Raw genomic sequence first — 26,244 nt, 5'->3', positions numbered from 1 at the left:
ACTATCAGTGAAAATGGTCCTGTCAACATTTATGTCAACGCTGAGGTTGTGATTTCTGACAGTAATGTTTCTGGGCTTGATCTAAAACTCTCTGTTCAGGTTGACAGAGCTGCCTGTCAGAGTTCCTTCTGCCTGACACTTCTAAGTGACTACGGACTTGGTGGGACTCACTGTAAGAAAAACATCTAGGTCCATGGCTCATCTGAAAACACTGTCCATGTTACCAACTGAGAAATGAATAAATAAGAGCAAGGACTTGGGTCAGCCAAAAGTTTTTGTATAATGTTCATAAATATCTGTGGAAACAAAATACACCAATGGTGATTTTTTTCCTGAAGGTTGGATTGTGTCACAATCCAATGCATAAATCTGAAACCCCTTTGAAGAGCATTGGTTTTGCTTCTCTTTCAAACAGTAGTTTATTTCTTGCTTCACATTACAAAATTATATGCTAAAATTTTATGATTTTTATGATTAATGTGCTTCATTTGGAAACTAATGCTATTAATGCTCATCACTATACCCTAAATGTGTTGTGTTCCTTCTTGCATTCACGTTTTTGGTCAAATATTTCATCCTCCAGAAGTACTTCCACGTCTCTGTAACTTTTAAATTAGCAAAATTTAAGGAACTATAAGATTACCAAAAGACTAGAAATTGGTACGTTCATATATTACTTTTGACAATGTAAACTGGTATAAGCCTTTTCAAAAGCAGTTCAGGATTATAAAACAACAGCTGGGAGGGTGGAATGTGTACATACACTGTATACACACCCACAAATTTGCCAATAATTCTACGCCTGGCAATACATTCTAACAGGATAATTCAAAACAAGATAAAAGTTGTATGCACCAAAGCATTCATTGCAACATTATTTACAAAGCCAAAATTGGTTATAAGAAAATATCCAATAAAAAAGGGCTAAGCATGTCATATTATTTTAAGCTGATGAAATCATAGAAAATATTAAAAGGCATTAACCTCAGTTTATTATTTTTTCCCTCTGTGTCCACACCTCCTCAATCTTTCTTTTGAACTGCATTTTCTGGTAAAGTCCAAATATAAACATCATCTAACTATTATGAACTATTCTGGGTTATGCAATACCACTGAGAATCATTCCATGATGGTACACTTCCAACTGTATTATGAGAATGACTTGAGTAGAAACACAAACCCTTTGTGGATAAGAGCTGTGTCTTTTATCACTGTATTCCAGAGCCTAGCATATTATAGACTATTAGTAAAACAATTACTCCACATTGGACACAAATGGCTCTTGTTTTTTGGTAAGTAACAAAAACAAAATATCAAAGAATATTTATATTATTATAAAAGATTTAAATGTATTAATTATAAGAGCATGGAGTCAAGATGTACAAAGAAGAATGAAAATTGTACCAAAACTAGATTGTTGTGATTATCAGTAGTTTATATTTATCATTTCTTTCACTGTTGTTATAAACAAAAATTAAAAAATGATACTATGCTCAATAGTTAATTGTGTATAACAGATTTATGAATTATGAGTCAAATTGTCTAAAATAAAGATGCTATTTAACATTTTTTTTAAATTTTCATTTTCTGTAAGTCTAAAAATTTGGTCCCTTGACTAAATCAATAAATTCATTTTAGATCTAGCTTCTTAATATACGTAATAAAGATAATACCAGTGGGACACTATTTATTATAGTAGTAAAAGTATTTACTAAATGTGCACTCAAATAGCATGAAGGAGCTCTTAGTAATACAAACTCATCCAAGAAACAAGAAAAAAAAAATTCCAAGTAAACAGCCTAATCTTACACCTAATATATCTGAAAAAAAAAAAAGAACAATAACAACAACAGCAAAATCAAGGTTAGTAGAAGGAAAGTAGTAGTAGAAAGAAATAAGTAGTAAAGTTGAGCACAGAAATAAATAAAATAAAGATTAAAAATATAACAGAAAAGGTCAAAGAAACTAAGAGCTGATTTCTTGAAAAGATTTAAAAAAAATTAACCTTGGGCCAGACTCATTAAAAAAATAAAAGACAAAAGAATCAAGCAAAAAAAAAATATGTATATATATATGTATATATATAAAGAAAAATTACAATGGACATCACAGAAATACAAAGGATCATAAGAGATTACTATGAGCAATTACATGACAGGAAAATGGATAACAGAAGAAATAGATAAATTCCTAGAGTACCAAGGATGAACAGGACAAAACACAAAATGAGAACAATTTCATGACCTGTAATGAAATTGAATTAGTAATACAAATAAAACAAACAAGCCAAAAAAAAAAAAAAAAAAGCAACAACAAAAACAAAAGTTCAGGACCAGATGTTTTCACTTGATAATTCTATCAACAATTTAAAGAAGAGTTAACTACTATTTTTCTTAAACTATACAAAAAACGAAAAAAAGGAAGAAATGCTTCTGAATTCATTCTAAGAGACCAACATTATCCTGATACCAAAATCAGATAAAGAAATTTCCAAAAGAAAAAAAAATTATAGACAAATATATTTGATGAATGCGTTACTATATGAAACATCCTTAACAAGACAAAAATCCTTAACAAAACAAAAATCCTTAACAAAGCAAAAAATCCTTAACACAAATAAAAAAAAATCCTTAGCAAATCTAATTCAACAATATACCAAAAGAATCATACATGATGATCAAATGTGACTAATTCCAAGGATACAAAAATGGGTGGATGAAGCATAAACTGGAAGCAAGATCGCTGGGAGAAATGTAAATAACCTCAGATAAGCAGATGATGCCACTCTAGTGGCAGAAAATGAAGAGGAACTTAAGAGCTTCTTGATGAAGGTGAAACAGGAGAGTGAAAAGCTGGCTTAAAACTCAGCATTCAAAAACAAAGATCATGACATCTGGTCCTGTAACTTCATGGCAAATAGATGGGAAAACAATGGAAACAGTGACAGACTTTATTTTCTTGGCCTCCAAAATCATTGTGGATGGTGACTGCAGCCATGAAGTTAAAAGATGCTTGAGAGTCCCTTAGACAGAAAGGAGACCAAACCAGTCAATCTTAAAGGAAATCAGTCCTGAATACTCATTGGAAGGACTGATGCTAAAGCTGAAACTCCAATACCTCACTGTTAAAGACCCTGTTTCTAGGAAAGATTGAAGGAAGGAGAAGGGACCAACAAAGGATAAGATGGTTGAATGGCATCACCAACTCAATAGATATGAGTTTGAGCAAATTCCAGGAGATAGTGAAGGGCAGAGGAGTCTGGTGTGCTGCCATTCATGAGGATGCAAAAAGTCAGACACAACTGAGCAACTGAACAATACAGCAGACTGTAAATCAATTAATGTGTTACACAACATTACCAGGTTGAAGAATAAAAATCTTCTGATCATCTTCAATAGATTCAGAAAAATCTTTTGCTAAAATTCAGCATTCATTTATTATAAAAACTCAACAAGATGAGTATGGAAGCAGCATGCCTCAACATAATAAAGATCATGACAAATGTACAACTAACATCATGTTCAATGGTAAGAAGCTGAAATCATTTCCTCTAAAATCAGAAACTAAACAAAGATACTCACTCTCACCACGTTTACTCAACATAGTAGTGGGAATCCTAGCCGTAACAATCAGACCAGAAAAAGAAATAGAAAGAACCCAAACTGGAAAGGAACAATAAAACTCTCACTGTTTACAGATGACATACTACTATATATAGAAAATCATAGAGATGTTAAAAAAATTAGGACTAATAAATGAATTCACTAAAGTTATAGAAAATAAAATTATATACATAAATCTCTTTCATTTCCATATACTAACAATAAACTATCAGAAACAGTTTAAGAAAAAAATTTCACTTACAATCACAAAAAATAAATAGCAAAATACTTAGGAATAAACCTAACCAAAGACAAAAGACTTGTACTCATAAAACTATAAAACATTAATAAAGGAAATCAAAGAGGACACACATACACACACAAAGGAAAGATATACCATACTCATGAATTGGAAGGATTAATATTATTAAAATTATCATATAATCCTGCAAAAGCAATCTGCAGAATCAATTAAATTTCTGTCAAAAAAGAATGGCATTTTTCATACTTCAACAAATAATTCTAAAATTTGTATAGAAACACAAAAGACCCTGAATAGCCAAACTATTCTTGAGAAAGAAGAACAAAATTGGAGATACCAGCCTCCCTGATTTCAAACTATGCGTCAAATCTACAGTAAACAAATGGTATGGTATGTTCACTAAAACAGGCAAACAGATCAATGAAATGGAATAGAAAACCCTGAAATGTAACCACAGCTAATCTATGACAAAGTAGACAAAAATATACAATTGGAAAAACAGTCTCTTTAATAAATGTTGTTGGGAAAAATGGATAGCTATATGGCAAAAGAATCAAACTGGATGAATTTCTCATACCATATACAAAAATAAAGTCAAAATGTGTTAAAGACTTAAATGTATGACCTGAAAACATAAAACTCTTAGAAGGAAACAAAGGCAGTATACTTTTTAATATCAGTCTAATCAATAATGTTTTCACTATGTCTTCTCAGGCAGGAGAAACAAAAGCAAAAAATAAACAATGGTCCTCCATCAAATTAAAAAGCTTTTCCACAACAAAGAAAACTATCAATCAAATGAAAAGACTGCCTATTGAATGGGTGAAGATATTTGGAAATGGCATACCCAATAAAGAACTAATATTCTAAACATATAAATATCTCATATAACTCAACATCAAAAACAAACAAACCAAAAGCAACCCAACTGAAAAGCGAGCAGAGAACATGAATAGACATTCTTTTTTCAAAAAAGACATAGAGATGGTCAGCAGGCAATGAAAAGATGCTCGTAATGCTAGTCATCATGGAAATACACATCAAAATGACAATAAGACATCACCTCAAATGTGTAAGAATGACTATTATAAAAGAAAAAAAAAAGACAATCAATAAATAACAAACTTTGGCTAGGATGTGGAAAAAAAGAGACCCTAGTACACTGTTGGTAGGAATGTAATTTGGTGCAGCTTTTATGGAAAAAAAAAACAAAGCAAAACTATGGAGGTGCTTCAAAAACTAAATAGAGAACTACCATATAATCCAGAAATTCCACTTTCTAAGGAAAATAAAAACTAAATCTAAGAGATATATGAATGTCTATGTTCATTGTAGCATTTCTTTTTCATAAAAATTAAGATATGGAAGTAATCAAAATGTCCATCATTGATGAATGGGTAAAGGTGTGGTAAATATATATATACACAATGGAATTGGACAGTATCTTACTAAGTAAAATAAGCCAAACAGAGATAGACAATTTTTCTGTTGTTTCACATATAAATGGAATTAGTAAAACAAATCAAGTGAATAAATAGAACAGAACCATAGATATAGATAGCAGGTGATTGCCAGAGGAAAAGTAATGGAGGGAAAAGAAATAGCTGAGGGAGAGTAAGAGGAGTAAACTTCTAGGTAGAAAATAAATGAGTCAAGGGGATGAAATGCACAGCATGTGGAATGTAGTAAATAATACTGTGATATCTTTGCATGGTGAAGGATAGTAACTAGACTAATCAAGGTGATCATTTTACAATGTATCAAAATATTGAATCACTATGTTCTGCACCTGGGACTAAAATAGAGTTTTAGGTTAATTTTACTTAAAATAGGGCTTCCCTGGTATCTCAGGTGGTAAAGGGTCTGCCTGCAATGCAGGAGACCCAGATTTGATCCCTGGGCCAGGAAGATCCCCTGGAGAAAGAAATGGCAACCCACTCCAGTATTCTTGTCTGGAAAATCCCATGGATGGAGGAGTCTAGCAGGCTCCTTGGGGTTGCTCCATGGGGTTGCAAAGATTCAGATATGACTGGGCAATTAACACTTACTTACTTATTTAAAGTAACCCAAACAAACAAATTTATAGAGAAAGAGATCAGACCTGTTGTTTACCAGAGATGGAGAGTAGAGGGAATTAAGTGAAAGTAGTTAAAAGGCACACTTCTTGGTGTAAGATATATAAGTACTAGGAATGTAATGTACAACATGATTAATACTATTAAGAACACAGCTTATTATATATGAAGGTTGTAAGAAGAATAAATACTAAGTTCTCATAAAAATCAATTATTTATTTCCTCTTCTTCTGCAAAGGCTCCATTCACTTTGCAGACAAGTCACTCATATTAGGGATATTACTCTATGCCTAAATATGTATTTAAGGTTTACTACATAAAGACACTGTGTCAGTTGCTCAATAAATATTTGTTGAATGAACTAAGGATAAATATACAGAATTATGCATTCTAAATAAAATCTACAACTTGCAATAAATAATTTAAATATTTCATATCTAAAAGCTACACTGGGACTTTTTACCAAGTACTAATGGCATGCTAGATAGAGAATGATTGAAAAAGTGAAAAACATAGTCTCGGCCTTCAAGGGTTTGAGATTTTCATTGGAGGACACACATACGTGAACCAAAGGACAAATTATGCTGTAAAACATGTTACATTATATATTGACGCTTGCACAAATGCAATTATTGACTATAACCCTGGGAAATGACTTCACAGCAGAGATGAACTATAATAGGGGCATGTTGATTGAGATATTAAAAAATCATAATTTCTTTTTTGAGTGCAAAGGAAAATGGGACACAAAAATCAGCATGAGAAAGACATTGAGAGAAAAAGGTGTTAATCAGGTCCTGGAGAAAATAAAAAGAAAAAATTCCTGTCACCCAGGAGAGGAAAGTAATGGAGGTTGAATATGGCAGTAATGCCATTCTTCAGGTGACATACAAATATAAGTGGCAGGGGAGGTTTCTCAGGTGAATAGAACACAGAGGCAGGGAGCTAGTGCCAGTAACACTTAAAACAGCAAGCTGAAGATGGGTTATGTTGGGAAACACTCCAAGGAACAAAAGAGTGAGAATAGGACTGAGAGATAAATATCAGTTCTGCGGCAGGGGCGGGGGGTGGGGGCGGGGGGAAGGTGCGTGCAAAAATCTTATCTTTGATTTTAGTCAAGATGAAGATATAGGTATAGCATTACTGGGCTATGACACTGCAGCTCTGGGAAGGGAACTAATTTTGTTTTACTCGGTCATTGAAAGAGGATGAAGCTTGAAAGGACCTACTGTTGGGCTTAGCTGAGGGAAGCCATTTCCCCATTTATTTGCCATGAAATGATGGGACCGGATGCCATGATCTCAGTTTTCTGAATGTTGAGTTTTAAAACAACTTTTTCACTTTCCTCTTTGTCTTTCATCAAGAGGCTCTTTAGTTCTTCTTCACTTTCTGCCCTAAGGGTGGTGTCATCTGCATATCTGAGGTTATTGATATTTCTCCCAGCAATTTTGATTCCAGCTTGTGCTTCTTCCAGCCCAGCATTTCTCATGATGTACTCTGCATATAAGTTAAATAAGCAGGGTGACAATATACAGACTTGACATACTCCTTTTCCTATTGGGAACCAGTCTGTTGTTCCATGTCCAGTTCTAACTGTTGCTTCCTGACCTGCATACAGGTTTCTCAAGAGGCAGGTCAGGTGGTCTGGTATTCCCATCTCCTTCAGAATTTTCCACAGTTTATTGTGATCCACACAGTCAAAGGCTTTGGCATAGTCAATAAAGCAGAAATAGATGTTTTTCTGGAACTCTCTTGCTTTTTCGATGATCCAGCTGATGTTGGCAATTTGATCTCTGGTTCCTCTGTCTTTTCTAAAGCCAGCTTGAACATCTGGAAGTTCATGGTTCACATACTGTTGAAGCCTGGCTTGGAGAATTTTGAGCATTACTTTACTAGGGTGTGAGATGAATGCAATCATGTGGCAGTTTGAGCATCCTTTGGCATTTCTTTTCTTTGGGATTGGAATGAAAACTGACCTTTCCCAGTCCTGAGGCCACTGCTGAGTTTTCAAATTTGCTGGCATATTGAGTCAGCACTTTCACAGCATCATCTTTTAGGATTTTAAATAGCTCAACTGGAATTCCATCACCTCCATTTACTTTGTTAAATGTGATACTTCCTAAGGCCCCTTGACTTCGTATTCTAGGATGTCTGGCTCTAGGTGTGTGATCATACTGTCATGATTATCTGAGTCATGAAGATTTTTTTTTTTTTTTGTATAGTTCTGTGTATTCTTGCCACCTCTTCTTAATATCTTCTGCTTCTGTTAGGTCCATATGATTTCTGTCCTTTATTGTACCCATCTTTGCATGAAATGTTCCTTTGGTATCTCTAATTTTCTTGAAGAGATCTCTAGTCACTTCGTGGCAAATAGATGGGGAAACAGTGGAAACAGTGTCAGACTTTATTTTTGGGGGGCTCCAAAATCACTGCAGATGGTGATTGCAGCCATGAAATTGAAAGATGCTTGTTCCTTGGAAGAAAAGTTATGACCAATCTAGCCAGCATATTAAAAAGCAGAGACATTACTTTGCAACAAAGATCTGTCTAGTCATAGCTATGGTTTTTCCAGGAAAGGAGTCATGTATGGATGTGAAAGTTGGACTATAAAGAAAGCTGAGCACTGTAGAACTGATGCTTCTGGACTGTGGTGTTGGAGAAGACTCTTGAGAGTCCCTTGCACTGCAAGGAGATCCAACCAGTCCATCCTAGAGCAAATCAGTCCTGAATATTCTTTGGAAGAACTGATGCTGAAGCTGAAACTCCAATACTTTGGCCACTTGATGTGAAGAACTGACTCATTTGAAAAGACCCTGATGCTGGGAAAGATTGAATGCAGGAGGAAAGGAGGATGACAGAGGACAGGATGCTTGGATGGCATCACTGATTCAACAGACATGAGTTTGAGTAAGCTCCGGGAGTTGGTGATGGACAGGGAGGCCTGGTGTGCTGCAGTCCATGGGGTCGCACAGAGTTGGACATGACTGAAGTGACCTAGCAGCAGTCAAAATTGACATTAATGAGCATGGTTGAGGAATAAAAATTTAGAATTAGTTTTGATATCTGATACTGAGACTATTGGCAAAAATAAGTTGATGGTATCATTTTTTAGTGTATATTTTTACCTCCACTTAAAATACAAGTTCATATTCTGCTTCACTAGTATAGATCTAGTCATTTTCAACTGGTAATTACAAAACTCCTTCCTCTTCCCCAAGGAGAGATAATCCATTTTGCAAATATACAAATAAATAAAGGCACCAGTGGAGCTAGACCTAAGAGCTTTTAGAGAACTGATAAAATTTGATTAAATTCTTCTTTTGCTGTTATTATGTTTTCATCACCTTTGTCATTGTGTCTACACTTCTGAACTCCACTTGGGAGCAGCAGTAACAAGCTATCACAAAACTGGCTTTTCTCACTCTAATTCCAACATGCCAGAAGCAGCAAACACAAGAAATCTCAGGAGAAAACTCCTTGTCATACAATTTACTGCCCAATTTTACAAACCCGAGAGGTTTAGCTACTAGTGTTTTCCAGTGTTTCAAAAAGCTTACTAGTTTGGGGCTATTTATCCATAATAAACTTCTAAATATGCAAGATCAAAACCATGGGTTTTCAGCTTAGAGTAGACTGATGAATATTCTTTGATGGTTTCAGGGAAAGAGAGGAGTTCAATATTAGAAAATGCCATATGATTCAACTTCTCTGTTACTACCTAATATTTATAGTGAAAACTACCATAGCAGAGCTAAAAGAGACCTTGGAGGTAATCTGATTTAATGAGCTCATTTTGCAAAACGGCCTGAAAATGAGTTACCCAAGATCACACAGTTATTTAGGACAAGAATAGAAATGAGACTCTAGGTTTATAGCTTTGCACAGGTATACACTCCATTCAAAAATCGAATTGACTTCACTTTAAAAGGAGCCCAAAGCTGTTCTACAAAAGAAGTAAAAGGCATGATATTTTTCCTCAATAGCCTTACTCTGTCTGCAAAATACACGGGAACAAAGCAGATGATTCTTTTCAACTACATTTGATTCTAACCTGAACCGAATCCACTGAAATAGTAAATGCATACTCTGGAAAACTTGTTAAAAGTGGTCGTTAAGTTGATCCTTGAAGGATGGCAAAGAGATGTATGGGTAGATATGTGGTTCTTTACTATAATATATGAGTGAAAGTGTGCAGGCTATGAAATTTTTAAAAATAGGAATGAATATTGTGTTGTTGTTGTTCAGTCACTAAGTCGTGTCCAACACTTTGCAACCCTATAGATAAGAATATTATATATAAGAGTAATAAAGACAGGAGAAAATGTATATAGTTTATATATACATTTATAAATATATATATATTTATAAATGAATAGGATTTAAACAGTTTAGTAAATAAGGAAAGGATTTTAATTTACTTCTAAAATCTTCTTCTGGACTTATCAAAGTAGCCTTTAGTAAGGTAAAATTGTACCTGTAAATATCAAGAAGTAGTACAGATCCACTTTAAACATGTGAAGTTTTAATGCAGTCACATGTGAGAAGATAACTGTATAGTTCTTTCTTTTTGACTTTTTTACATTAATACTTTTTATTTTGAGATATTCAATACTCACAAGACATTAAAAAAAAAAAAGTACAGCTCCTAAGTAATTAACTTCCCCTCACTTTCTCCAGTGATAATATCTTATGTAAGTATAGTATTAGAACCAGGATTTTATGTTATTAAAATACTATTATTTATGCTATAATTCCATTATTTAATTATCCATTATGAAATATGACTTAATGACTGACCAAAGAACCAGCAAAAAGAAGAAAATTATTTAATACCTGTTCTGGTGATGGTTGTTCAGTCACTAATTCCATGTCCAAATCTTTGTGACCACAGGGACTGCAGCACACCAGGCTCCTCTGTCATTCACTAACTCCCAGACTTTGCTCAAATTCAGGTCCAGTGAGTTGGTGATGCTATCTCACCATCTCATCTTCTGCCTTCCCTTTCTTCTTTTGCTTTCAATCTTTCCCAGCATCAGGGTCTTTTCCAAGGAGTCAGCCTTTTGCATCACGGGGTCAAAATATTGGAGCTTCAGCTTCAATATCAGTATCAGTATTTCCAATGAATAATGAGGGCTGATTTCCTTTAGGATTGACTGGTTTGATCTCCTTGCAGTCCAAGGGACTCTCAAGAGTCTTCTCTAGAACCATAATTCAAAAGTATCAGTTCTTTGGCACTCAGACTTCTTTATGGTCCAAATCTCACATCCATACAACTACTGGAAAAACCATAGCTTTGACTAAAGAGGCTTTTGTCAGCAAAGTAATGTCTCTGCTTTTTAATATCCTGCCTAGGTTTGTCATAGCTTTCCTCCCAAGAAGCAAATGTGTTTTAATTTTATGGCTTTGGTCACCATCTGCAGTTATTTTGGAGTCCAAGAAAATAAAATTTGTCAGTTTCCACTTCTCCCCCTTCAACTTGCTTTGAAGTGATGGAACTGGGTGCTATTATCTTAGTTTTTTGAATGTTGAATTTCAAGCCAACTTTTTCACTCTCTTCTTTCACCCTCATCAAGAGGCCTTTTAATTTTTCTTCACTTTCTGCCATTAAAATGGTATAATCTGCATATCTGAGGTTGTTGATATTTCTCCAGGCAATCTTGATTCCAGCTTGTGATTCTTCCAGCCAGGCATTTTGCATGATGTACTCTGCATATAAGTTAAATAAGCAGGGTGACGATCTACAGCCTTGACGTACTCCTTTCTCAATTTAGAACCTGTCAATAATTCCATGTCTGTTACTTCTTGACTCAAATACAGGTTTCTTGGTAGACAGGTGAAGTGGTCCAGTACTCCCATTTCTTTTGGAATTTTCCACAGTTTGTTGTGATCCACACAGTCAAAGGCTTTTGCTTAGTCAATGAAGCAGAAGTGGATGTTTATTTTGGAACTCCCTTGCTTTCTCTTTGCTTTGATCTGAACATGTTGTCAATTTAATCTCTTGTTCCTCTGCGTTTTCTAAACCCAGTTTGTACATCTGGAAGTTCTCAGTTCATGCACTGCTGAAGCCTAGCTTTAAGGTTTACGAGCATAACCTTACTATCATATGTGTGCATGCGTACTAAGTCCCTTCAGTCATGTTGGCTCTTTGTGACCCTATGGACTGTAGCCAGCCAGGCTCTTCTGTCCATGGGATTATTCAAGAAAGAATATTTGAGTGTTTTACCATGTCCTCCTCCAGGAGATCTTCCTGACTCAGGGCTGGAACCTATGTCTCCTGCATCGGCAGGTGGGTTCTTTACCAGTAGTGCCACCTGGAAAGTGCTACTAGCATGTGAAATGAGTGCAATTGTATGGTAGTTTGAATATTTTGGGACATTGCCCTTCTTTGAAGTTGGAATGAAAGCTGATCTTTTCCAGTTCTGTGGTCACTGCTGAGTTTTCCAAATTTGCTGACATATTGAATGCAGCACTTTACTAGCATCAGCTTAAGATTTTTTTCAATACCTCAGCAGAAATTCTGTCACTTCAACTAGCTTTGTTTGTTTGCTTTAGTTAGGGTTCCTTCAACTCAAAAAAAGGTTATTAAAAAGATTTTTAAAGACAATTTTTAAAGGTGTGATAAGGATTAAGAGAAAAATGGCATGAGATAGGGCAGCTTCCTATAGGTAGCAAGGGTAACTTTAAGCTTAATGTGCAAATGAGGGAGAAGTTATGAGACCCAAGAGAGCGACACTGATGCAGTGGTACATCACACAGGAGGTGGTCACTTTTGGATAAGAAATGCAGCTACTATATGCCTGTGGCCCTTCAGAAATGAAGCTGGAAAATATATCCCCTTACTCATCTCTGCTCAATCATTCTAGTCTTCTGTTAATTCCTCCAATTGTACAAAACAACCAGAAACCAGAGGATAAGAGAGAGCAGTTGACCAATTCAGTACAGGTTATCTTCCCTAAACACTGCAGAGTGAGAAGAACAGACAATAAGACCAGCGGGGGTGGGGAGGAAATAGAGGATGTCCAGTAAAGCACTTCAAACTCAAAATAAAAAACCCTAAGTATTGTATAAACTAACTATACATTAATAGTCAATTCAACAATGTTTGGATTTGTGGGCCAACTTGATTGAAGATGTATACTATTAATTTACCTGTATCACTGCAGCTTTACTATCCACGTTCTAACTCTTCAAGTAATATCAGGGTATAAAATGAGATTCATGTGAGATGAAGTTTAGATCTTATGTGGTTAGCAATAGGTCATGACATAAATACTAATAATTGCATCAGAACACTCTCATCTTGTATCTTCTCATCTTTATGAATGCAAAGAATTCATAAACAATTGGCCTAGTTTTTCCTTCTGAAGTTTAAATAATCTTTCGCCTTACTCTAAGTTTATTTTTGCTGAAGTTACTAAGATAATTTAATGAGGGAAGGATTGTTTTCTTAGCAAACAACACTGGAACAGCTTTATATTCATACATACACACAGACACACAATCACAAAAAGAAAGCAAAGAAACAAAGCAAAACAAAAATTTTGATCCATATATTAAAATTAATACAAAATGGATTACAAATTTATCATCAAGAAACTTGATGAAGAAAGTAGGAGGAATCTTTGTAACCTTGAATTGGTCAAAGTGTTCTTAGTTAAAAACATGATTGATTAAAAATAAAAAACTGTACTTTATCAATATTAAACATTATTTTCATCAAAAGACACTGACAGAATTAAAGAACAAGCCATCACTAGAGACAAATAAGTTTGTAAAACAAATATCTAATAACAAATTTGTGTCCTAAGTATAGAAAGAATGCTCAAAGCTCATAAGGGAGAATTTTTAACATGCAAAGTATTTGAACAGATATTTGAATGGAAAATAAGTATGTGAAAATATGTAAAATATAGTTAGTCACCAGGAAAATCTAATTTAAAAATTACTACCAGATACCACTGCACACTATTAAAATGTCTAAAATTGAAGATACCAATAATGCCAAATATTGGTAACGATATAGAAGAATCAGATTGACTGCTTTGGAAACAGCCTTTACTTATTTATTTATTTTTTTGAAAGGCTAAACACATGCTTACCATATTATCAAATATTCTACTCATTACTAAACATTTATACCTCCATATTGGGGTAGTTCATATTAAGACTTGTACAGGTATGTTCACTGTGGCTCTATTTATAATAGACAAAATCTGGGAATAATCCAAATAAGTAAATGGATAAACAAATTGAATAAATATAATGTAAAGTATTCAGCAGTAAAATATCAGGTACTATTGATTCATAACATGTGGGTAAATATAGTAATAGATATTTGAATATATACTATATAATTCCACTCAAAAATAAAGATCTAGTAAATGCAATCCAATCTATAGTGACAGAAAGCAGACCCATAGTTTCCTGGAGACAATTAGGAGGCAGTACCAAAAGGGGAAAGTTAATCTTTGGGAAATTACAGATGTATTCACAATATTAATCATGGTTGTTTCACTAGTGTGTACATATCTCAAACCTAAATAACTTATGCTCTTTTAATATGTTCATCTTATGGTGTATTGATTATATCTCACTTATACACAAATAAGTATTTCTTACTTCTTTTACTCATTTCCATTTTTACCACAAAGTCCATTCTATCTTCTTTTTCAACTTTTCAACCCTTCTATTGATATAAAAAGACTTGCATCTCATAAAATAACAAGATGTAAGTTAAGAGATTTAAATTAAGTACTAATATATAAAGTCTGATATAATTAAATCATAAAATAATTTATCAACTGTACCTGACTATTATGTTAAAAGCATCAGTCTTTGTTTCCCTCCCCTCTAAGAGATTGTAAAATCTCTCAGTGCTCTATGAACTTAATTTTAGTACATTTTTAATTTTAGTACTTAATTTTAGTACAATTTTGACAAGATAACCTTTTGAGATGCAATTTTAAATGATCAAATGACACCTAATCTTAAAAAAAAAAACACAAAAAAACAGGAGTTTGGTACTGAAAACAATACATAAATCTGTATTAAGTTTTGTAAGAGCTGTAGAAACTCATTATCACAACCATGGGACCAAATAGGCAGGGAACTACCTGCATCTATAGTCTGGGGCAGTAATGGTGACAACAGCATAGATTATGATTAGGGCAGCTACAAAACCCCGGAGAGATGAAGGAGCAAGGCATAGATGGAAGTCATTTGACTATTTCATCCTATAGCCATGTATCCCCTTGCCCTTTCTACTCACCTGACACGCCTCCTCCTTTTAGCCAGTCAACGGAGTGTTTTATTCTGTCGTTAAAGGGTTTCCTGTTGCTCCTTTGTGCTCTCCTGGCCTATCTCTCTTTCTCCTTCACATGGCTACCTCAGAAAGGTAGCTTTCATGCCTAAACGATGGGGTAAACACCAGTGTGAGAGACCACCGATTCCTATTCAGAAAAATGCTATTGAAATTCTAGCTGGTTTCTTCAAGATCTCACTGAAGTGTAGCTACTTCCTCATTCTTTTTGCTCCAGAGGAAATTTTTTTTTTTTTTCTTAAGACGCTAGCTGGTCTGTTAAAACCTTTTTCTCTTAAGTTGTACCACTGCATGGCTTCCTTTATGAGCATGGTTAGATAATTCTTAATGAATCCTCCTTTATCACAAAGACTCAGCTCTTGTGAGAAGGATTTGCTACTTCTAATTCTGTATGGAAACAAATGGGTCACCAAACTGTTCTGTGCGCTTACTGACAAGATATGTTGTCATCATTTAATTATATTAAATTCTCATTTTTTGAAAGTCTTCTTTAAGGTATGTGACTAAACATATTGGGTAAAGGGAAATGAGGGGGAAAAAGAAATATACATATATATATACACACACATATGTCCACGGTCCTGAATTGAACTTGAAGAGGCAATTATTTAAAGGGCTGAGCTCTGGTTGAGTTTGTGTCAGGTAACATGAGGCTTCAGAGTGGAATTCTTTATAGAAGCCAAGTGCTTCTCAAAACTGGAGGATACAAGCATGTATTAAAATGGCCAGAAGGTCGTAATTATCCAGCATTTAGGGATGTTGCCATTTGAAGACAGATAATTTAGAATTCTACTTGAGGAAAGGCTCTGAAGAGCTACACTGTGCATCACTGATCTTCCTCTGAAAGCGACTCCACTTTTGGCCTGTATGAATCATTTGTTAACTAATCACACAGTCTCTTCCACAGTGGTCTTAAATTTTAACTAAAATATTTCTTCTGTATGCTTATCTTGTGTTTCCCCAAGCAAATTATAAGATTCTCAGGGGTAAAGCCCAAATACGCTTGGCTTAAAAAAGGAGGTTGAACATGCCCTTGCTTATGGTTTGTGGCCAGTAAATATGTTAATTGTTTATGTTACTGAAACTTAGAATTAATAGTGCTTGTATGACAAATAAGCATGATATAATTAAATTTAAAAAAAAATTAAGGTACAGTAAAAAGAAGTCTTGCTTAAGGGACAAGGGTAAAAGGGGCATAAAGCATCCTATGTTATGGACACTGAATTAGTTCAAAAGATAGGGAAAAATAATACTACTGGAAAAAGGAAACCCATGTATTTAGGAGGCTTTACTGACTTTTGAAGTTAAAAGAATGGAACAATAAGTACAGTATCAAAAATTCATGGATTTTACTAACTTTCCTAGATCTTATGAGAACTTGCATCTTGGGTCTTAGACTTCATTTATTCCTATGATCCTGTTCGACTGAAAAAAAATGAGCACATAATAGATGACATCTATATTTCCTGTGGCTGCTATAATAAATAACCAAAAACTTGGTGGCTTATAACAGCATAAAAATGTTCCCCTTTTACTACTGTGGAGACCAAAAGCCTGTATCATTGGTACAACATCAAGGTGTTAGCAGAGCACACATGCTCTGGGATTTCTAGGAGAGAAAGTTTTCCTTTCCTCTTCCAGCTTTTGGCAGTCCCTAGCTTTCCAAGCATGTGCCTGGATACTAGGAACAGTGGTTCCACTGCCTCTCCCCTTCTGCCTATGTGTCAAACCTCTATGTGCTTGTCTCTTATAAGGACCCTTGTGGTTGCATTTAGGGTACACTCAAATAAACCAATACAATTTATTGATCTCAAGACCTTTTGCTTAATAACATATGCAATGATTTTTTTTTTTCCAAATGAGGTAACATGTACAGGTTGCAAAAATTATATTTTGATATCTTTTTTTTTTTTTTCTTTTTTTTTTTTTTTTTGGGCCCGGCGGCGCGGGGAGGGCGCCCGCACCCCTGCCCCCGCGCCACGGGCCATATTTTGATATCTTTGAAAGTAATTATCAGCCTATCATAACAGCTGTCTTTGCTGTTGCTGCTATTAAAAGTAACACATTTATAACTTGGCTTTGTGATTAGACAGAACTAAGTTCACATCTTTGTATGATCAAAGTCATATCAAAGATTATATATCTTCATGCTTCAATGTCCTCATCCATTAAATGGGAGTCCTGTCTCACAATATTGTCATAATTATTAAATAGAACAGTGTATGTAAAGCTTCTGCACAGTTTGGACTTAGCAAGTCCTCTATAAATTATAGTTTGAATTATTTTTATAAAATTAATAAACCCTTGGACTTATTCAAAACAAAATGCCAGCTAGTCTAAGCGTTTGCTGTTGTTTTCAGTCACTCAGTTGTGTCCAACTCTTTGCAACCCTGTGGACTGCAGCACTCCGGGCTTCCCTGTCCTTCACCATCTCTCAGAGTTTGCCCAAACTCATGTCCACTGAGTTGGTGATGCCATCCAACCATCTCACCCTCTGTTCACTTTTCCTCCTGCCTTCAGTCTTTGCCAGCATCAAGGTCTTTCCCAGTAAGTCGGCTCTTCACATTAGGTGGACAAAGTATTGAAGCTTCAGCTTCAGCCTCAGTACTTCCAATGAATATTCATGGCTTTAGGATTGACTGGTTTGATCTCCTTGCTGTCCAAGGGACTCTCAAGAGTCCAAGTGTTGCAAACATCATTAATCATGGTGACCATTTGCAAAATCTTACAATTTAATTGGTACTAAGTCACTTCAGTCATGTCCAACTCTTTGTGCCCTGTGGACTGTAGCCTGCCATACTCCTCTGTCCATGGAATTTTCCAGGAAAGAATACTGGAGTGGCTTGCCATTTCTTCCTCCAGGGGATTTTTTCAACTCAAGAGTTGAACCTGCATCTCTGTGTCTCCTGCATTGGCGGGTGGATTCTTTACCTGGGAAGCCCACAGTCTAATTGGTGAGATAAAATTTATATGCATAAAAGAACACCAGAAAAGTAAGAAATTCATATGGGAAAACAAATGCTATAATTGTTCAAAATAAGTATTAATAAAGGATATGACTGGTTTTTGTATGAAAGATTTGGATTGGTGGGGCTGACAGGCAGGCAATGCAAAGTCCCATGGGATCAATGCTCCTATGGTAGTAGGGAAGAGGAGTAAGGTTAGTAGACCCAGATGTACTAGAACACAGCAAGTACTTGAAAGGTTGAAATAAAGTATTAGAATGGTAGATTGGTAGGCTAACGACATATAGTGTGGTCAGTACACTAGCCCAGAAGATCCATGAAGTCAATGGTCATTCCATCCTACCTCCTCTTCTCTCTCTCTTACACACACATCAAATGCTTTATCTCCTAGTTTAGCGCCTAGTTCCTGAGACTTATTCAAATAATGTTTGCTTTATGATTGAAAGCAAAGATGAAAGAAACATAGAACAGAGATTAAAACAACAACAACAAAAAGGCTCCTGAAACTTGGATTATTTGGACAAATAGGATAACCTAGTGCTTCTAAACCATGGCACTATTGACATTTTGGGTTGCATTAGTCTTTGTTGGGGTGGGGAGATGCTGTCCTGTACATGATGCAATAAAGGAATTTAACTATCCCTGGGCTCTATCCACTAGATGCCAGTTTCACTCTTCCCTACCTCGTAACATCCAAAAATGTCCCTAGACATTGCCATGTGCCCTGAAGGGGGTGAGGGCAATATCACCCAGGTTAAGAGCTATTGAATTAAACCAAGTTTTATTGGGGATTAAGTTGAAAAGAATCTCAAGTAAGGGAAGCTGCAGTAAAATCAACCAAATATACTAATTCCAGAAGACATATTGACTTTACCTAGTGAAATCTAGAACTCAATTCCCCTAGCAATTATAATAATATTATAAAATTTCAAATATTTAAAAAAGTGCAATGACCACAGACTGAAATGTTTCTTTAGGTAGTGTCACAGCTAATACATTTTACAGGGAGGATCTCCATGAAAAAGGAGGCCCCTTGTCGGCCAGGGTTGCTTTGAGGACTGTGTCCTGCAGTTCTGCAACTCACACTTACTCTACAGAGGAGGACAAGCTCATACACCCAGGAGCATCGGCACCCGTCCTGTATTCAAAACTAGGCTTGATTCAAAAGGAACAAAGGAAACACAAATATTGATTTCTATTGCACTAAATACATTTACACATCAAAGGGAAAGAACACAGGAAAGTTTCAATTTGAGTTACATACTTAAAATTCCATTATTAAAAAAAAATTACATATTCTCCAGCAAATTTGGTTATAATATATCTTTATGCTGTCATATCCAAATGGTTTCTTTCTGTGTGCTGGGTGTTCTGGAATACAATGAACTGGCCATGGCTGTTGGAAAACAAAATATGCAATTGCCTACTTAGCATAACCATACAAAGACATGCATTTTGAAACATTCTATACTATAAAAAATTGATACTAGAAACTCCAGAAAAAGTTACTTTTTGTTAACTCTTGGTAATAGAACAAAATGTGAACCTGAATAAATTGTTTGCAGGTATACAAGAATCCCTGCATTTTAAACATTATTTGAAATAAATTCTTGCTCCAGATAAAATTATGAAGCTACTAAAACTTTTTTCCATTTCTTCTTCAATACCTTATTTTCCTTGTTGAGTGCAACAATTCCTAGACATCTAATATTTTATGCTTTATGCAGTAATTTATTCACTTATTGAATAAGAATTTATTTAATACTTGCAGTACACCAGACAAAATATTCAGCAATGATATTATCAAAATGGAAAACATACAGCGTCTCTGTTCTTCCTAACTTTGTTTTTCTCCTTAACTAAGATTTTCTTGTTCAATTTGATTTCTTCCAAAAGTAGTTTTCCCTTTACTCATAGATAGTGAAAGTGTTGGTTGTTCAGTTGTGTTTGACTGTTTGTGACCCCCCTGTAGCTCACCAGGATCCTTTGTTCATGGCATTCTTCAGGCAAGAATTCCAGAGTGAGTTGCCATTCCCTTCTCCAGGGGATCCTCCCAACCCAAGGATTGAACCTGGGTCTCTTGCACTACAGGAAGATTCTTTACCATCTGAGCCACCAGGAAAGCCCCATTACCCACAAAGTTTTATTCTATTTAAATATGGTATGATGGATAAATGACTACTAATGTATTTCTTAATGATATATGGCTCTTCTCTGTTAACAAAATCATAATAATAGGATATTTCTGAATTACAAATAATAAAACATAGAAGGTCTATATCATCATGACTTGAGTGAGGCTGTCTTTTCATTTTTTGGAAGTGAGACTTATTCTGCGTCACTCTAGTCACCTGCTCTAGGGATCCTGTATTTCTGATTACTTGGACTATGTGTGCTGCGTGCTTAGTCGCTCAGTCATGTCCGACTCTTTGAGACCCCCTGGACTGTAGCCTGGCCAGGCTCCTCTGTCCACGGGGATTCCTTAGGCAAGAATACTGGAGTGGGTTGCCATGCCCTCCTTCAGGGGATGTTCCCAATCCTCCAGGGGAACCTTCCAAACTAGGGATCTAACCCAGGTTTCCAGCATTGCTGCAGATTCTTTACTGTCTAAGCTGCCAGGGAAGTATATGCTTCCCCAATTCACCTTGTTTAGGACAATTTTTCTAATTTTTTGAGAGGAAACACATTGAAGCTTTTGAAAGTGAAAGTCAGTCAGTTGTGTCCAACACTTTGTGACCCCATGGACTATACAGTCCATGGAATTCTTCAGGCCAGCATACTGGAGTGGGCAGTCTTTCCCTTCTCCAAGGGGCCTTCCCAACCCAGGGATCAAATCCAGGTCTCCCACATTGCAGGCAGATTATTTACCAGCTGAGCCACAAGGGAAGCCAATGAATACGGAGTGGGTAGCCTATCCCTTCTCCAGTGGATCTTCCCGACACAGGAATTGAACTGGGGCCTCCTGAATTGCAGGCAGATTCTTTACCAACTGAGCGTTGAGAGAAGCCCTGAAGTACTTGAGTGTTTGGACGAAAGGCGTTAACAAGTGATGGGAAAACAAGCAAAGAGAAAGCAGATATATGAACTGATTAATCAGCTCTGTTTCTGATATACACTTAATTTATTTTTGGTCAAAACATTAACTTCTTAGTGACCCAATCTCCTTGAGCATTTGATAGCCCCAAGAAGTATTTGTGTCAAAGGACTTAGATGTAAGTGTCGGGGCACTTAGATGTAAGTGAAGAACAGTGACTATTTCCAGAACTGTTCTAGGCCTTGCGAAAATATAGAAACTATGTCATAACTCATTTCTCTTAGCGATGCAAGCATGAAATCCTCCAGAGTGTCAAAGTGGTTAGGGATCAACATGAGTTGCTTTGCTCAGAGATGGCTCCATGGTGAGCTTTGATATATCTTTTAGCTGTCTATATGTCATAAAGAAAAGAATTATGTGAAAATAAGCTTTAAATGATTAAATCACTCCAGTTTGCTTTTATTTACAGTTGTATAGCTCCTGAGGACACTGTTTGAACTGAATGCATTTTGAAAGCACAGCAGTACAATTCCCATGTTCAGTTTGAAATTACACACTGCTATATAGATCTGTTACCTCCATTGTTACCATTTCCTCTATCTGGTTATCTACCATTCACCATTCAGTAGATAATTGCCATCTTATTATATTTTTATCTTAAGATGGAACAGGCTAAATAAAACCAAAGGAATGTGAAGAGAATCCAGACAATTCCATTTCATTGTACCACAATGAAATGTAATTTGTGTTTATCAAGGTTGTGAACCATTGTGTGTATTCAAGAACACTTGGATCTCAGTCCTAGTCAAAGGTAAGTGAAAGAATAAAGTATTATTTTACTGAACTTCAAAAAATTGATTCATGTTTTCCCAATTTTTTTTCCTCCAAGTACTCTTAAAGTCCTTAGGATTTTTTTCCTTTTATTTTTATTTCTTTAATTTATTTATTTTAATTGGAGGCTAATTACTTTACAATATTGTAGTGGTTTTTGCCATACATTGACATGAATCAGCCATGGGTGCACAAGTTGTTGTTGTTGTTGTTGTTTTTCTTTTAAAAAATGAATTTATTTATTTTAGTTGGAGGATAATTACTTTACAATATTATGATGATTTTCATGATACATCAACATGAGTTGGCCACAGTTACTTTTTAATAAAAAAAAAAGAAAAAAAGAAAATGCTCTAAGAACTCAGATTGCCCACAACAAGGCTGCAGGAATATGAATCACAAATTAGTAGTTTTTTCAAACTTGATTTCCAAATATCTGAATCTTTGTATTTTGAGATGGTGGGAAGGCCATACTTCATTAGGCAGTATGTACTTGGGGCCTGAACGGTATGCTGAATAAAAAGTTCTCCCTTATTAAGCAAGTATTGCATAGAGTCAGAAGTCTCTAAGAGATTCTGGCACTTTTTTTTCCTACGACTCTGTAACACATGCTTAGTCAGGTACGGTCATAATTTGAGAGCAGTCAGATGATTCTCTATTTGAATTCATTCTGTTGGTATTTCAAAATTACAGAATGCTTATCATTAGATACCTCTGTTAATTAAAATATTAATGTCTTTTATAAAAAGCAAATATATTATTAGACATTAATATCATTTACTGATTAGTTAATCAATTTAATCCCTACTGAAAGAAAGACCATAAGACAATGGGAGATAGGACCAGGGCAAGAACATTTATGAGATTAAAGATCAGTGAAGGCCTGAACCATTGCTGGGAGGAAGATTCAGATAAGGCAGCACAGAGGAGGGGTTCTAGGAAGGCAGATGATATTCTGGGAGCATTGAGGCTTTCAGATCTGTCTCAAATTTGATACTGGGTAACTGTATATGCTGAGCCAGTGACTTAACCTGAAATGTATGTGTGTACTGAGGGGTAGAGAGAGTCAATATCTACATGACTCATATAGATTTGTGTTCTGATAACTTAGATTTACTTTGGAGGGAAGATATGAGACAGAATCCATGATGTTCTATGGACATGTAGAATACCTAAGCTTCATCAAACAACGTGGCCACACTTCGGGGAACATGTGTTTTTGAGAGATACTGAGAAAATAAAGTAAAACAAAATGAAATAATCATAAGAGTGATGATGATGATAATGTTGATGCAGTAGCCAATGCACAGAACAAGGCCCTCTGAAGATCAATGATAGTGAAATGTGAAAAAGCATAGAGGAAGGACAGCTGTTGGCCATGAAAAGTGTCCTTGAACATGTCACTCTTGTCTTTCTCACATACATCCCTTGAGAACAGTGATGGAATTCCAGCTGAGCTATTTCAAATGCTGAAAGATGATGCTGTTAAAGTGCTACACTCAATATGCCAGCAAATTTGGAAAACTCAGCAGTGGCCACAGGACTGGAAAAGGTCAGTTTTCATTCCAGTCCCAAATAAAGGCAATGCCAAAGGATATACAAATTACTGTACAATTGCACTCATTGCATATTCTAGCAAGATTATCCTCAAAATTCTTCAAGCTAGACTTCAGCAGTATGTGAATTGAGAAATTCCAGATGTACAAATTGGATTTAGAAAAGGCAGAGGAGTCAGACATCAAATTGTCAACACCCTCAAGATCATAGAAAAAGCAAGAGAATTCCAAAAATATTTGCTCCTGCTTCATTGATTAAGCAAAAGCCTTTGACTGTTTGGATCACAACAAACTGTGGAATATTATTTTCTTTAATTATTCATTTTAATTGGAGGCTAATTACTTTACAATACTGTGGTGGTTTTTGCCATATATCGACATGAATCAACCATGAGTGTACATGTGCTCCCCATCCTGAGCCCCCCTCACACTTCCCTCCCCATCCCATCCCTCTGGGTTGTCCCAGTGCACTGGTTTTGAGTGCCCAGTTTCATACATCATACTTGGACTGGTGATCTATTTCACATATGATAATATACATGTTTCAATGCTATTTTCTTAAATCATTCCACCTTTGCCTTCTCCCACAGAGTCCAAAAGTTCGTTCTTTATATCTTTGTCCTTTTGCTGTCTTGCATGTAGGGTCGTTGTGAATGTCTTTCTAAATTCCATATATATGTGCTAATATACTGTATTGGTATTTTTCTCTCTGAGTTACTTCACTCTGTATAATAAGATCCAGTTTCATCCACATCATTAAAATTGATTCAAATGTGTTCTTTTTAATAGCTGAGTAATATTCCATTATGTATATGTACCACAGCTTTCTTATCCATTCATCTGGCAATGGACATCTAGGTTGCTTCCATTTCCTAGCTATTGTAAATAGTGCTTAGATGATCATTGGGGTACACGTGTCTCTAACTGTGGAATATTCTTAAAGAGATGGAAATACCAGATTACCTTACCTGCCTACTGAGAAACCTGTATGCAGGACAAGAAGCAACAATTATAATTGGACACAGAACAACAGGCTGGTTTAAAACTGAGAAAGAAATATGTCAAAGCTGTATATTGTCACCCTGCTTATTTAAGTTATATGCAGAGTACACCATATAGAATGCTGGACTTGATGACTCACAAGCTAGAATCAAGATTGCCTGAAGTAATATCAGATATGCAGATGATACCCCTTTAATGGCAGAAAATGAAGAAGCACTAAGGAGCCTCTTGATGAAGGTGAAAGAGGAGAGTGAAAAAACTATCTTGAAACTCAACATTCAAAAAACAAAGAGCATGGCATCTGGTTGCATCACTACATGGCAAATAGATGGTAAAAAAAAAAAAGTGGAAACCATGTCATATTTCATTTGCTTGAGCTCCAAAATCACTGTGGATGGTGGCTGCAGCCATGAAATGAAAAGACATTTGTTCCTCAGAAGAAAAGCCATGACAATATAGACAGTGCATTAAAAAGCAAAGATATCACTTTGCCAATAAAGGTCCACATAGTCAAAACTATGGTTTTTCCAGTAGTCATCTATGGATGTGAGAGTTGGACCATAAAGAAGACTGAGCAGAAGAATTGAGACTTTCGAACTGTGATGCTGGAGAAGGCTCTCAAGGGTCTCTTGCACAGCAAGGAGATTGACCCATTAAATTCTAAAGGAAATAAACTCTGAATATTCATTAGAAGGATTTAAGTTGAAGCTCCAGTACTTTGGCTACCTGGTGCAAAAAGCTGACTCTTTGGGAAAGACCCTGATGTTGGGATAGATTGAGGGTGAGGATAAGGGGGTGACAGAGGATGAGATGGTTGAATGGCATCACTGACTGGATGGACATGAGTTTGAGCAAACTCTGGAATATAGTGAAAGATAGGGAAGCCTGGTTTGCTACAGTTCATAGGTTCGCAAAAAATTGGACATGACTTAGGGTCTGAACAACAAGTAAAACATTAAATAGAACAACAGATGGTGTGAGGGAGGTCAACATCAATATTAACAACAGCTGACTATGTTATATAAAATCAGAGACTCTTCTAAGCACTTTTTATGGAAGGGCCATTTCAGACTGCTTTAAAAGGCTAGGGAAGAGAATAAATTACAGTCATCTAGAGAGACCATTTCCAAAGATGTTAGATGTTAGTGTTAGTCACACAGTCATATTTGACTCTTTGCTACCCCATGGACTTTAGCCCACCAGGCTCCTCTGTCCATGGAATTCTCCAGGCAAGAATACTGGAGTAGGTTGTCATTTCCTTCTCCAGAGGATCTTCCCAATCCAGGGACAGAACCCAGGTAACCTGCTTTGGCCACCTGATGTGAAGAATTGACTCACTAGAAAAGACCCTGATGCTGGGAAAGATTGAAGGTGGGAGGAGAAGGGGTCGACAGAGAATGAGATGGTTGGATGGCATCACTGACTCAATGGACATGAGTCTGAGTAAGCTCTGGGAGTTGGTGATGGACAGGGAAGCCTGGCGTGCTGCAATTCATGGGGTCACAAAGAGCTGGACATGACTGAGTGACTGGACTGAACTGAACCTGCATTGCAAGCAGATTCTTTACTATCTGAGCTATCAGGGAAGTCTTTCCAA

At 35.9% G+C, this 26,244-nt stretch overlaps 1 long non-coding RNA gene across 1 annotated transcript; it reads right to left on the bottom strand.

Annotated features, from left to right (window-relative positions):
• Positions 1-7,690: 7,690 nt before the first annotated feature.
• On the bottom strand, positions 7,691-12,044 carry LOC122425426. Its single transcript, XR_006264844.1, has 3 exons — positions 11,919-12,044; positions 8,734-8,736; positions 7,691-7,711 (listed from the first exon to the last, which is right to left on the bottom strand). It is a non-coding gene; the product is annotated as an uncharacterized LOC122425426 (long non-coding RNA).
• Positions 12,045-26,244: the final 14,200 nt, after the last annotated feature.

The sequence above is a fragment of the Cervus canadensis genome, chromosome 23 (genome assembly GCF_019320065.1).
Source record: "Cervus canadensis isolate Bull #8, Minnesota chromosome 23, ASM1932006v1, whole genome shotgun sequence".
NCBI lineage: Eukaryota > Metazoa > Chordata > Mammalia > Artiodactyla > Cervidae > Cervus > Cervus canadensis.
The sequence above is the reverse complement of the archived record's forward strand: the minus strand, read 5'-3'. Positions and strand labels throughout refer to the sequence as shown.